This window comes from Cydia fagiglandana, chromosome 8 (genome assembly GCF_963556715.1).
Source record: "Cydia fagiglandana chromosome 8, ilCydFagi1.1, whole genome shotgun sequence".
Taxonomy (NCBI): domain Eukaryota; kingdom Metazoa; phylum Arthropoda; class Insecta; order Lepidoptera; family Tortricidae; genus Cydia; species Cydia fagiglandana.
The window spans coordinates 7,399,804-7,413,617 of NC_085939.1; the positions used below are offsets into that span (position 1 = coordinate 7,399,804).

Sequence of the window (13,814 nt, forward strand, 5' to 3'; positions counted from 1 at the left end):
TATCTGCAGATCGTTATGATTGTAAAATATGAGCGAGGGGTGTAGGTTGATATAGCTTCCTATAAGTAGCTATTAGCTATAGCGAGAGGGTTCGCGTGTCTGGCAACCACCACCGCACAATAGAAGTCTGTGCACCGTAGTTATGCGTGTTTGTATACCTCGGCGCGCTGTCCGCGAGTTGGCGTCTGACTGCGAACTTGATCGCGCGTTCGCTTGAATTACAAAATCGAGCGCAAAAAAAAATATAATTGCGGGAAAACAACAATCCAACCAAAGTGTTATTACAAAAGTGTATTTTTTAAGGATTTTTTTTGACAAAGACGCTTTCAGGATACGTTTTGTGTGCCCGCGTGTATTTACAATAGGACCAGGCTGAATGGACACAATAGAAGTTTTCTGCTAGCAATTTTCGTCAAAAGAAAATGAGAAAGTAAGGATTATGAGCTTTTTATTTACCTACTTTCTGGGCCGCTTCCAGTCATTGAAAACTTGTTGAATTTAATGTTAAACGCACTTTCTTATAACTAGCTTGGTGGCATGTTTCTCCAGCGGCGATGGTTTAACCGCACGTTGATATAATTACAGAATTACACACTTAGATGTATGCTGGCATCCAACCGCTTCTGGGAGTAAATACTTTACTAGGAATGTTGTACAGTCACCTTCAATAATATGTTACTCTTCGAAGGCTTATTTGTAGAGCTATAAAAGCGTGTCACATATTTTTGCGGCCTTCGAAGAGTAACATATTATTGCAGTTGACTAAACCTATGCTGTCACATAAGATATCTCAAATGAAGAATTGACTTTGCATCTTTGCATATTGTAGGCAAATAAATTGCGTTAACAGCAAAGAATCTGGGGTCGGATACCGATCCTTCATACTATTATTAACCGGTTAATGATTTCGGTTAATTGTAAACCGACGACGTTTTTTGGTTTCTTGATAAAACATTAATTTAATAGACTGAGGTTTTTAAAATAAAAATAGAGAAAGGTATTTAGTATTTTAAGAATGATATTCCAAAAATTGTAAATGCCGGTAACGACCCCTGCAAAGAATTAAATGTTGTTGAACTCTTTACTTCATTATTTGTGTAGTTAAAGGTGCCTCACCAATGTTTTATTGTTCGGCAATTATTGAAGTCGTTGTTTAGCTCATCAAACGAAAACAAAAAATTGCCAATCGGGGGAAATAATTCGTGTATAGGCGTATTTTGTTTGTTGGCATAGTTATAGGGAATGGTGTATTAAGCAACATACTAAAAGCACTGGAGGGTGGGGGTGAAGCTAACGGGTAGGAGTTTTATAGATTTAGATTAAGAAAAGTCTGCAGTGATTTTAATAGCCCGCGCAGTGCAAGTATTATTTATACGTCATAATTTCATAGAAGTCTGACGTTTACTCGTAAAATAACACTTGCACTGCGTGGGCTATGAAAATCGCTGCAGACTTTTTTTGGTCTAACTCTAGTGACAGTAGTGACAAGCAGTCGCGAAATAATGCTTTGTGAAAGAGACGGCGGGGGACGTTGGTCTACTTGTTGGGCTTCCAAGGTGAAGTGACAAGTGAATACGTATGCCGGCTTTATTACATGAGGCCAAATTTATTCTGTTATGGTTGCATTATTTTCAAGATTTTATTTATTTAGTTTAACCTGTCCTGTTAAATTGTTGTAAATGTTTGTAATTGTGTTAAATGTCCTATAATATTTATTTATTATTTATTTATGCCTGGTATCAAAAAAATAAAAGTTACATGGGTACCTACTTTATTTTATTTAAGTAATTATAATTGCACAATAAGAATGATTAATTTCTTACTTAACAAGAAACTGACTCTAAATTTCAGCGTCTACATTTTACGCTTTTAATGTCGTATTGTTAATGACGGTTCTAGGTCTGACCGATGTTCCCACACTACTACCATTGTGCCATAAAATGACGTAAGATTAAAAAAAAAAATACTATGTTTAAGTCTACCTACGAGTAAGTGGGCAGATGATGCCGTTATATTTTAACTATACCATCGGCTTTAAGCTTAGAAACAAATTAACACATATCGTTCGCAGACGTTTCTGCTTGATTCGAAATTAATTTACCATCGGCTTTAACCGAGATTGTAGTAACTACTTACCTGCTATTATTCGTATTGTATCTCGTACATTCCTATGTTTAATTGGTAATCCGGGCCGAAGCCAAGACGTATTGGTACTAACTATAATACATACATACACATCAATTCGGTTCACGTCTCTCTGTGGACATTAAAAGTTAAGGGCATTTCTATTTCAAATCTTTATTCCTTGATTGCTCCTTTATCAGCATAATCGATCATTTTTATTGATATAAGTAAACAAAGACCTCTCCGTCTATCATTAGTCAGTCGAGTAAAAAATAACCTACCTAAAGTTAAATATTTCGAGTCTCGCGAAATGTCTATTCTTGGCGGCCGCAGAAGCACCGGCGCGTCGAGCCTAGTTTTTTTGATAACTCATTTAATCTTCGGCCAGTGACGAGTCGTTTTAAAAATCTCGCGTCATTTTTTCTGCTTGGCAACTGCGTTTCCTGTACGAGTAGGTACCAACTGTTCATCTCAACTCCCACATTCTGCAATGTTGGAGAGATAAATTGGTATTGATGACGTTCTTATTCTTATAAAAGGGTTTCATGAATAATTCAGATTGCACTACCCTTAACAAAACCGGTAGGTATAAGAGTAATTTTAATTTCGATAAGGGAATGCTGTTCCACGAAAAGGTACATTCAATCCGTGCCCCTTCCTTCACTTAAGTACATCTGAAAAAATATTTTTAAGTCAATAAGTAATTTTTTATTGAACTATGCCATGATCGCCGGAATGGATAATAAGTAATTAATAGTCCAAATAACGTAAGTTCAGTTCTTTATAACCTACATGTCCTACATTCTGGCAGATTGTCAATGCCCATAATATCAATGTATATTGGCATAATTTACTGAATTGGAACCTCCAAGGCTAAGCCTATCGAGTTACGGCTTAGACTAATATACTCTGTTTCTAATCGACCTGTCATCTTTTGTCTTCGTTTATTTCGGAGTAGCACGGAAGTAGAGATAAAATAAGACACATTTGTCGTTATATACCTATATAACTTAACGATATAATTCCGCATAATGACAAATGTCATGACAAAATGGAATCGTACCTACCCTCGTAGTCTACGGGTTGATAAGATACTTACATGGAGTTTTCAATTCAATCATCAAGTGCTACATCTTAAACTGCTTTAAAAAGTATGCCGATGTGCTAAAGGCCGCAAAAATATGTTACACGCTCTTATGGCTACAAATAAGATCAATAACAAACAGAACATCAAACAGAACAAATAAGATCGTGTCATATTTTTTGCGACCTTTGTTGTGTAACATATTATTGTAGGTGACTGTACATGCTCTAACCACTTACCACCAAAGTGTATAAACAGATTCTTAAAATATGTATATATTTAACATAGTTTGGCAACCATATACCATATTTAACGTAAGGTCAAAGGCGTTTGTATCACGCTTGTATAGTCTATTTGTTTAATAGTTTGAACGAGTTTCCGAAGGCATGTTTACGACTTCGCGACAACGAAGTCCAACGCTAATAACGCCCTTACATTACGAAGCAGGAGTTCAAGGCTCGAATTACATAATAAGCATAATAATTGCGATGTTATGCCTGCGGACCGCGATGCAAAAGCGCGCCAATGGCATATGGATGTTGTGAATATTTTGTAATTCTTATTAACTTCGCCCAAGCAGAAACACGAATAATGGAAGCCAAAGTAATTATGTAGGAATCATTACAGTGCTCTTATCTAGTAGGTACATACAATTTTTAAGCAAGCAGATACGTCTGCGAGCGATATTCCAAATTTTCTATTAGGAAGAGGGACCTACGAAAAAAAATCCAAGAACTGATTATTCACGGGTAGGGTCGGTTTTTTGGATATAATGACTGGACTACACGGATTCCGGAGGTTGCGGGTTCAAGTCCTGCCGGAAGCGTAAATTTTTCCATTTTTTCCTTTAATAGAAAATTTCTAATACAATTTGATAAATAAATACCTACTCTTATTAGGTAATGGTAATGACAGATAAATCTCTTAGTAGCAGAATCTCTTGTAGCAGTAATAGAATTAGCTATTTTAATTGAGTTGCTTATTATATATGTAAAATACCTAGATAGTATAGTATGCACTATAAATGTACAGCTCGACTTTTAAAGCTTGGCCGGCCACCCTATGCGCAAGCCGCTATCGCTCGTGAGTATCGCAGGAAGTCATCTAATTAAAATGTGGCTTAAACTTGCGGGTTCACGAGAGAAATAATTAAGTTTTTTTATTCAAAAGCAATTATGTCGTCACGTGGTGCGTGGTGACGTCTATTAGGTAATCTATCAATTTTCCCGTCACATATTTATAAAGAAGGGTTGTTGAGGCGAAATTGTGAAACTAAGGCAACGCAAAGAGTTTACACTTTTTTTCTAATCGGAGTCGGAGGTAAGAATTGATGCGATGACACGAGACTGAGAATACGAATAAGTAGTATATTATCTACTTATTATTATAACGGGTCTTATACGAGTAACTACATACGTATTAATGTGGTTAATATAAGTAGCTTGCGCCGCGCCGACGCAAAGTGTGAAATATGTAATAGATAGTACCTACTTAATCAAGGCAAGTCATCTGAAATTATTTATCTTTCTACATAAATATACCTAGGTATTTAATCGAAATGTGTTTTAATGGCATGATATGTATAAAGATAATAAAATAAACTGGATGATTTTAAGAAGAAAACCAATTTTATTAAGAATATACAGGGTACATAAATAATCATACAAAAGTAACTTAAATATATCTAAATATTAAAATATTTTAATCTAAAAGGCCTCCGCGGGCTGTACCGGGTGCAAAGGTGCCCATTATACTTGCCGCGTTACCACGTTGGATAGCGATGGCCAACCTTTGCACCAGGTACGAACCCGCGCGAGCGTCAGAGGTCCTCTCCCTGATTCTACCTCCCACCTCCCTTATAAAAGCTATGGCGTCAGACCCCCAACACCCCGTTACCTCGATGATTGAACTTTGAAATAATAGACCCCAGAATTTTATAAGAACTTGCAGCTCAAGGCTATCATAAAGTAGTGCATTATAAACAAAGTTGCATAGATTACGTAGGACGCGTGGAATCGAACATCTGTTAGGCCGTTGCACCCACTCGGTTGCAAAGAGTATGACCTTGTAAATACTAAGTTAACGGTTTTGTGTCTACTGATACTCTTACCTAATTATCACTAGGTAGGTACTTCGGATGATTAGGATTAAGAATCACCAAAAGTATAGTGGCTACTATCGATCGCAGGGGCTACAGGTGTTCTTTGTTTTGGCGCGGGCATGCACCCAGGAGGGTCGTCTGCCGCGCCCTTGTGATTTGCCTGTGATATATAGAAAGTTCTAAGCCACCCAACGTAAGACTACGCTTCGGTCGTTTCAGAATGGCGGGCTAATGCATGTCCGGGCATGCGCAAACATTTTAACTACTGTGCGTTTAGCTGTGGCTTAAGTAAACCTAGTTTAACTATAGTAAGCTGTACCAGCGTTCTTATTATTAGTTTGATAGTTGAAAAGAGTCCGCACTATTAAGGGAACGATATAAAATATATCGCATCGCACAGCAGGAAAGTAATATGTCCAATAATAGTACATTACTACAGAGGCCGGGACAAAAGGGGTTGCCGGCCGAAGACATATAGACGGCCGAGCGAAGCGAGGCCGGATAGGTCTGAGCGCGGGCAACCCCATTTCCCGCCTAGGTATGTATAGTGCTTTTCTCAAACATGCAATGAAATAAATAAAATAAAAAATCCACGAAACCCAAGTTTTATTTATAGAAAAAACTAAAAGTAAACTACACCCAAAATATAACCAATCATTATCACGCGTATGTTTTACACGAGTCGTATATTTTTACTACCCGTATATTTTCATGTATCTTTGATTTTTTCGCCTTGTATCCGTCTGACTGTCGTTTTCATCACATAAGTTTACATAGTCTTTCATGTTGATATCATGTTTCACATACATCGTTGCTTTATGCATGGAGTAAATAAGTATAATTTCCACAGTGTTGACGAATTTGTAGTTACATTCATTTAAAATATGCCACAAAACTGTTTCTAATAAACTGTAAGCCATTTTTCTTAGTTTCTCAAATAATAAAATTGCCATAAGCAACCATATACATACTTCGTCTTTGACTTGGCGGCAGAGGCAGCAAGTTATTTAAAATCAATTCTGCTTACGCTGCCAATTCCAACACCTACGATTACAATTAATATTAATTTCATTATTTCGTCGGAACTCATATTAAAGTCAAAAAATCAACAACGCACCATAAATCCAATAAAACAGAATGAATATTTTTCAACTTTACCTCCATAACAATTTAAAAAATATAACTACGCGTGTTTGAGTAGACCTATTTACCGCTAACGTTTAGATGAAATATTTTAAATGTTTTTATTTGTGTAGTTAAATTTATAATTTAAAATTATAGAATGTATTATTTATTAAGTTCATGTTGATTTTATACAAATAAAACTGCAAATTATAGCAAACATTGTTTTTTGTTTTTTTTTTATAGGCGTAGTGGCAGAGTGTCATTACGAACCATAGAGCAAATACTGCCTCTATTTTTTTTAATGGATGAATGCCACGATGCTGTGTCACAAATATCTCTGAAATGAAAATTAAAAAAGAGGACTTTGCCGGCCTAGGCCTGCAAGATGTGTATGAAATTCCATTAACGACCTTTTGTCCTAGCCGCACCTGAAACGTCATACTTCGCAGCCTATTATAAGGAACATAACATCAATATTTCATTGCATGTTTGAGAAAAAATAATTTTCTCTACCAGGAATTAACCAGTCCCTTTTTTATGATTACTTACAAATATGTATGCATAAACGCAAATATTTATACAAATAATCAGGTTTTTAAGTGGCTAGATCGCTTAAACGGTATGAATAGCTGAACCCATTCATGACTGGCAAGAATTACTAATGTTATAATCCGTTTGAAATACATTACTAAACGGAACTTTTAGAACATCTTATCTCATTTAAAAGCTCAATTGCAATTTCAGCCTTACAGAAATAACATACAGTTAAATTTAAAGTGAATGTGATTCCCTACCGAAACTTGAGTGCAGGTAGGTGTGCACAAAAGGGCAAACATAATATTCTTAGATACACCTCTATTCAACTCAAAATCGAATTTTCGATTACATGGCAGTGCAGGATGTTTTTGTAATATCCGGTAAGATATGAGCATCAGATTGACTGCTTCGATCGAACGGAAGAATTAAGACTCTTCCTAAATCTCGTATTTCACTTGCAGATTTTTCGAAAATTGAACTGTATAACACAGGCCTCATGGTTGGTTATAAAGTTACAATTAAGTAACAGATGCGGTGGTCCAAGTTATGGAGTGAAATGTGTTGCATAACAACTTGCATAATGATCGTCCAATGACGGAGCGATTGAAATTGCCATTTTCATTTTAATGCGATAGCTTTTATTTTTAAGCGCCATGTTTTATTTTATGGCAATAGGAAAGCGGTACGGCAGATTTTTTTGCGTAGGAGAGTTGAAATTTCTACTTTAACCGACTGTTGAAAAGGAAAAGGTGTTTTTAAAGTAGGTACAGTAAGTAAGGCTTACGAGTATAAAAAGTAGCCCATTAACGTTAAATATGGTGCTGGTGGATACCACCCCATATAAATATAATTGTCAAATTTCCGATGTTATTAAATTTAAACGAACTACTAGGATTATCGAACGTTTGGTAAATTATTATTGTACTTCGCTCCCAAACTAAATCTACAAGAAATAAACCGTCTGTTATTATTACAAAATTGTATAATTTTGTAATCGATTAAGTCTCGTTAATGTAAATAATAATGTGTAAAAATCGTGAATGTTTAAAATAAATTCATTTTTAGGTAATAAAAAAAATCCCCTAGGTCTCGCTGTCCCACTGCTGGGCAAAGGCCTCCCCTCGTTTTCTCCACTCGACCCTGTCATCGGCATTTTCCCACCATTTGTATCATGGACGATAACACAAGATATGATGCCCATATGCACTGTGTCAGTGCAAGTGACTTATTTTCTTAACAAAACGAAGGAAGTGATTAATATTACAACACTTATGTAACAATGCACCAGCCGGCCAGTGAACTTATCGTTTCCGGTTCACGTCTTGCACACGCTATGTGGTATTTTGGTATGATAACCGAGTCTGTTACGACCTTTATGTAAAGAAAACTGTAGAAATATATTGGTTACAATTGTTACAACAGAAACAGGGCAGCGCACTAGATAAACTTTGGTACTATGGTGGGAATTTGAAAAGAAATTCGGAATGCGGAAAATTAATCTGGTTTTTTTTTTGTAAAAGATAGACTTAAAAAAAAATTCTAAAAAGCAATCCAAAATGCGGGCCCGTTGTGTTATGGCCAGCTACTGTTATGAGTGTTATGACAGATGTCGGTCACGTAAACAGCGTGCGCGCGCGCACGTTTGTTTGGAGCCGCGTAATGTGCGTTCTCGGAATGGGAATACTTGGAGGGAATAAAGATCGAGATAAGGCGAAGCTTTGTATTACAACGCTTCAAGTTATTATATGTAGGTAGTTGTTTTTATTTAAGAATATATTTTTGTAGACAAATGTTAGTTTCCCAAACAATCTGTAAATAGTCACTCGAAAGGGGAAATAAAGGTTGGTAAAAAGGCATTTTTAAATTTTTATTCAAATCATCCTTTTGGCATATCCATTGCGAAATATAAGAATTAAGGTAAAACACACCTAGAGCACCTAGTATGAAGTATGAAGCTCCCAGCCAAGGACTTGGAATTTAGGATAACTAAGTAAAATTTGATCTGTAAAAATGTAGGTACCTAATAGTTTTAAGGCTGACACAAAAATAAAATATGAATATACATATAGTATTAATAATAATGCTACACATTAAGTCAAATAATATAAAAGCTTTAAAAATGCAATTGTAAATAAATCTAGCACTTTAAATCTCGCTAAACACATTAATTTTGTCGAAGGAATCTCTCATCGACGAAACTAAATCGTCACCATCATAAATAGTGCCGACGAATTGATGTTGGTGGCACCCATTATGAAAGTGTGAGATACGACAATAGCAGGCGACATTGGATCGAACGAACCCCACACACTACGCCCCCATCTGGTTCCTACGCTACGGCCATTCATTCGCCTAGACACGACGGATTTATATGGATATATCTATTTTTTATCTATAGTTTTGTAAGTTTTATTATGTTTGTTTATTTCTTTCTTTGTTTTTATCAATAAAGAATACCTTTCTTGGAATGTTGTTATAACCAAAATATGTTTTTAAACATATATTAGCCGGACGGTTATTTATTTACTTTGCGTTGGCTTATTTTATTAGTAACCTCTGGTTCTTTAATAATTTCCAAAACTATTAATATGTAACTTCTTAGGTAACTATGATCAGATAAAATGTATCAATGTAATTGTATCAAACTCACATGGCCAGGTAAACCGCTCAACTCAAACTCCCCAAAGCTTTGGTAAAAATACAATAGATTGTTCTACGAAAGTAATGAATAGCGTATTTTTTTTAATATAATTTAAATCAGATAACTTTAAATAAGCAGTAACTTATTTATGTTCCTAAGTACTTAGTTCTAAAGCCTGTATTTATATGTTATATATGTTTAAAAAATATATAATTTGTCACATCCACACTGCTCTATCCTTACAATCCAACAGGCGCTACGGAAGACGCCGAAGTTAGCCGAAAGTTTATGTTGTTTTTTGTTCCCTCTCGCTCTTTCACTTAACGAAAACATGGTGGCCATGGCTTGCAAGCGTTGCACTTAGTCGCCCGCCATAGATGGGCCGAACGTGCTACGAACTCTGTCGATAAATATTGTTTGTGTTATTAAAATATACGAACAAAGTTGTTCGCTTGCGGTTTATTTGTGAAACTAGTGCTGTTTAAATTATAGTCCGTTTCTGGTTGGTGTTAATTTTATAGTGGCAGAAGGATTTCAGATAAGCGCCTACTCCAATTAGAAATATGTGAGTAGATTTTAACAAATAATTATAGCATTGAATTATTTTAGTGTTATTGATTTATTTTGCTTTAACCTGTTCATGTTTTCGTTTGGTTCCGTGTACAAATAGAAAGCTTTGATAGAAGATTGTGTGAAAGTTTTCTATCACGGATGTTTTTGTTATAACAAAAGACGGTTATTAAATTGTGACCTAGAATCATTTTGTTGTGATATTGGGAGATGAAATCCATCAAAGGCTAATAAAGGCGTCAAGCAAAAGAAGTTTAAGCCTCACTTTTTTCAACCAATCATGTATTGTCCTTTGTCATAAAAGTTCAAAAATGCCAGTCTACAAAACACGAATGAATAAAAAAATGTATTTTAGAAAATGAATCAAAACTGTACAACAATAATACATTTGCGGCAGTAATGCCGCGCTGCAATACTGTTGAAGTAATGCTGATGTAGTCTCGATCCGCAGGTCACCTTAAATGGGCAGGCAACCTGTAAAGAGTGAAATGTTTTTAATTGGACCTATCTAAATGCTGTCTAAAAATATTTCATCTTACACGCTTTCCACTCATTCACATGTTACTGTGCTCGGAAACCAAGAGGCAATTTCAAACTTACATCGTAATGTCAAAATGATATCTACAAGTAAATGATGTCAGTAATCCGTGCATCGCGCTATTCGCGCTTGCGCCAATATATGTAAATACGGACAAGTAAAAGCGAAAACAACGCGTGGCTGATATTCATTAGATATCATTTGGATGTCACAATGTAAAGTTTGAATTAACCTCAAAGTCAAACGTGTTTTCAATATCATATTTAAACGTCAAATGCAAAATTTTACAATAATAAATCTACCAGTGCATGAGTGCATCTGGCAGACGATCGCATCTCGTTAAAACTTTCATGCCAAGAGGCTTTTAACTGTCGCCGGGATTTGTTCAATGTTTCGAAGATTTGCTCAGATTACTGAAGATATTTTTGACTTAGTTTCCACTTTCCTAGCTAGCAATGCAATGTACGCGCAAGCCGTATTGTTTTTGAAGAATGGTGCAATATTATAAAACTTAATCACTCTGATCAATCACTTTGATACTTAAGTATACTATGATTGTCTCGGGAACGCGTGACGGTATAGAGTTGAAATTAAAACCATATATAATACTTCTTCAAGTCTACAGTCCCTTAAAGCTGTGTAAAAATCAAACTTCTAAGTTAACGTAAAAAAAGATACGGCCGTTTATGCCGCATAAAACGTAAAGGGCCCATGCGCGTTGAAGGGTCTGCCATCTTGTGGCCTGAATCGGAAACATATGTGCACAAATACATTGCCAAAGCAAATGCTACCATCTACCGTTCTCGTCGGTACCTTTCCTTGTGCATAGTAGGTTCTGCCATCTTGTGGGCTACATCGGAAGCATAAACGACAGATTTACGCCTCGTGCCAAAAATCTAACGTCTCCTATGCTGCCCCCTATAGTTCATGCACATTCATGCATGGGGCCTATAAGTAATGTCGCATATTCCCATAATATTTCAGCTCAACAAACGTCACGCTGCATCCCAATGTTCATAAATCAGTGAAATTTACAGCCATCATAAAAATAGGTTGTGAGAGCATTAGTAGGTAGGTAGAGTCTCCAATGTTATGGGTAATGTAATGTACAGGACCTAATGGTGTTTTGTTTACGGATCAGCCGTCTTTACTCTGCTTGGGGAGTTAATTGTAAATGGATCTATCTATATTACTGAACAACACTAATTAGTTGTATGTATAGTCGCCGTTCTTTTATTTTTGAGAACTAGGTTTAGACAGTGGTAGAGAATCAGTTTTTTGCAAGCCAGGTAATGTTTGGCATCGTTCCGCAGAAAAAGTGGTTCAAAATGTTTTATTTTATTATATTTAAACAAATCCAAGAATAAATTTTGCTCTCTGTCATAGTTTGCGATTTTGTAACTGTTGCGCGTGTATACCTTTATTACATTCAATTAACAATTAATATCTGGGACACATATAATAACTCAAAAATGCGCGTTTACCCAGAGATAAGACCTAGCTAGATCGATTCTTCGCCTCCAAAAACCCCCATATAGCAAATTTCATCGAAATCGTTACAACCATTTCGGAAATCCCCTAAATATAAGAATTGCTCCTTATAGGTTTTAGATTGAAATGCTTTCCCATAATATTTGTATACTCGTAGCAGGCCATTGTTATAGTCGTGTGTTTGTCACGGTATGCATTGTGCCAGTGGGAATTTTGTAACTTCCTCAAGTTCCTCATAAACATTCGAAAATGAGACTACTTTTAAATGTCTTTGCCTAGTATGTTTATAAACAACTAATAGTCAATAAACAATGTTATCATTGTATAGGCATCAATTGTTGAAACGCTGACCTAAATATAGTTAGGTAATGAATGAACCGCTTTTGAAAGCAAAATATTGCTAAATATATCATAACACAGGTCATACTAATATCAACGAAAAATAAACAAACAGCTCTTTCTGACTCCAACAAGTGATATAACCTTTCCTCGACAGAAGTTGTGACTACGTAAGTACATATATAATCTCATTGCGAACGAAAAGTTAGCACGGGTTTAGCTGAAGTTACTTGTCGTTACAAAATAACAGGTGCGCGTCGCCATGGGATTTTAAGTCCACTGAATAGAAGTTTCGCTATTTAACACCTTATTATTGTTGTTGAAAGGCGTACCTATATGATACTTGATGATTACTCCTGTAGTATAGGAGGATATTATAGGAGTTTTTTGTTCCTATTACGGTAACGGTCATGAAGAAAATAGTACGGTGCTGGAAGCGCTCATCTCGCCTGAATACCGGCCCAACCCTGACTATAGGGTTACCAGGAACTTGATCGCTTTAATTACATTTATCGTTTTAATAATAACATTTTTATCCTCCCTTCACAAGCAAAAACGCATTAATATTAAGCGGTTTCGGTTGTTTAGTTACATCTTAGAATTCTTAGATCACTAACACGTAAGGATGACATCATGTCCCTTAACCGTCGACCCTTCCACGAAATATCGCAATAAGCCGACATCTCCCCACATTCTGGCAACCCTGCGCACTATTTGCAGAATAATGCAGGCTTGATGTGCGCACGCCGGGAAAGCGCGGGAGGGAAAACGTGCGCGGAGCTGTCCGCTCAGTCTAGGCCCGCGAGCGCGACCGGCCGCGCGATACCCGCGACGCAAGCGCCCTGGCGCACGCCGCGCGCCGCGCGAAACGCGGCGTAACCTTCCTCGAATCGACCGAGGTAGGCAACACTGCCGCCGAAACCGAAATTCAGTGTCAAAAGGTTGGTGAACCCTGAACCCAAAAGTGCACCTAAAACTAACCCCCGAAATACGAAATTTGCTCGCCGGCCCCGGTGACATCTGTTATTACGGCGTGCGCTCGTAATTTCCTCGTGCCCCGGTACTGTCAAACGTATAATCGTTTGTTAATTCCTATCGATGTGCATGTCTATGTTCTGTTGTTCTGTGATCGGTATCAAAAAATCGATGTTCGATAAACTAAAACGGTTTCGTTGTAACTGTTTTTTCTTTACATTCGTCAAGTCATGAAAACTTATCACGACGATATATTTCTAATCATAAAATACACAAAAAGTCATAACAA

General features: G+C 36.5%; 1 protein-coding gene across 6 annotated transcripts in view; it reads left to right on the forward strand.

Moving 5' to 3' along the window:
* Positions 1-303: 303 nt before the first annotated feature.
* The window catches only part of LOC134666593 (proton channel OtopLc-like), a 48,610-nt gene continuing 35,099 nt past the window's right edge, over positions 304-13,814 (forward strand). For 3 of the 6 annotated variants that reach the window (XM_063523800.1, XM_063523803.1, XM_063523804.1), the window contains exon 1: positions 13,337-13,491. The gene's annotated coding sequence lies outside the window, so the exon portion shown is untranslated. Of the gene's footprint in view, positions 431-13,336; positions 13,611-13,814 lie in introns of those variants that run through there. The other 3 variants (XM_063523801.1, XM_063523802.1, XM_063523805.1) reach the window with 3 other exon arrangements.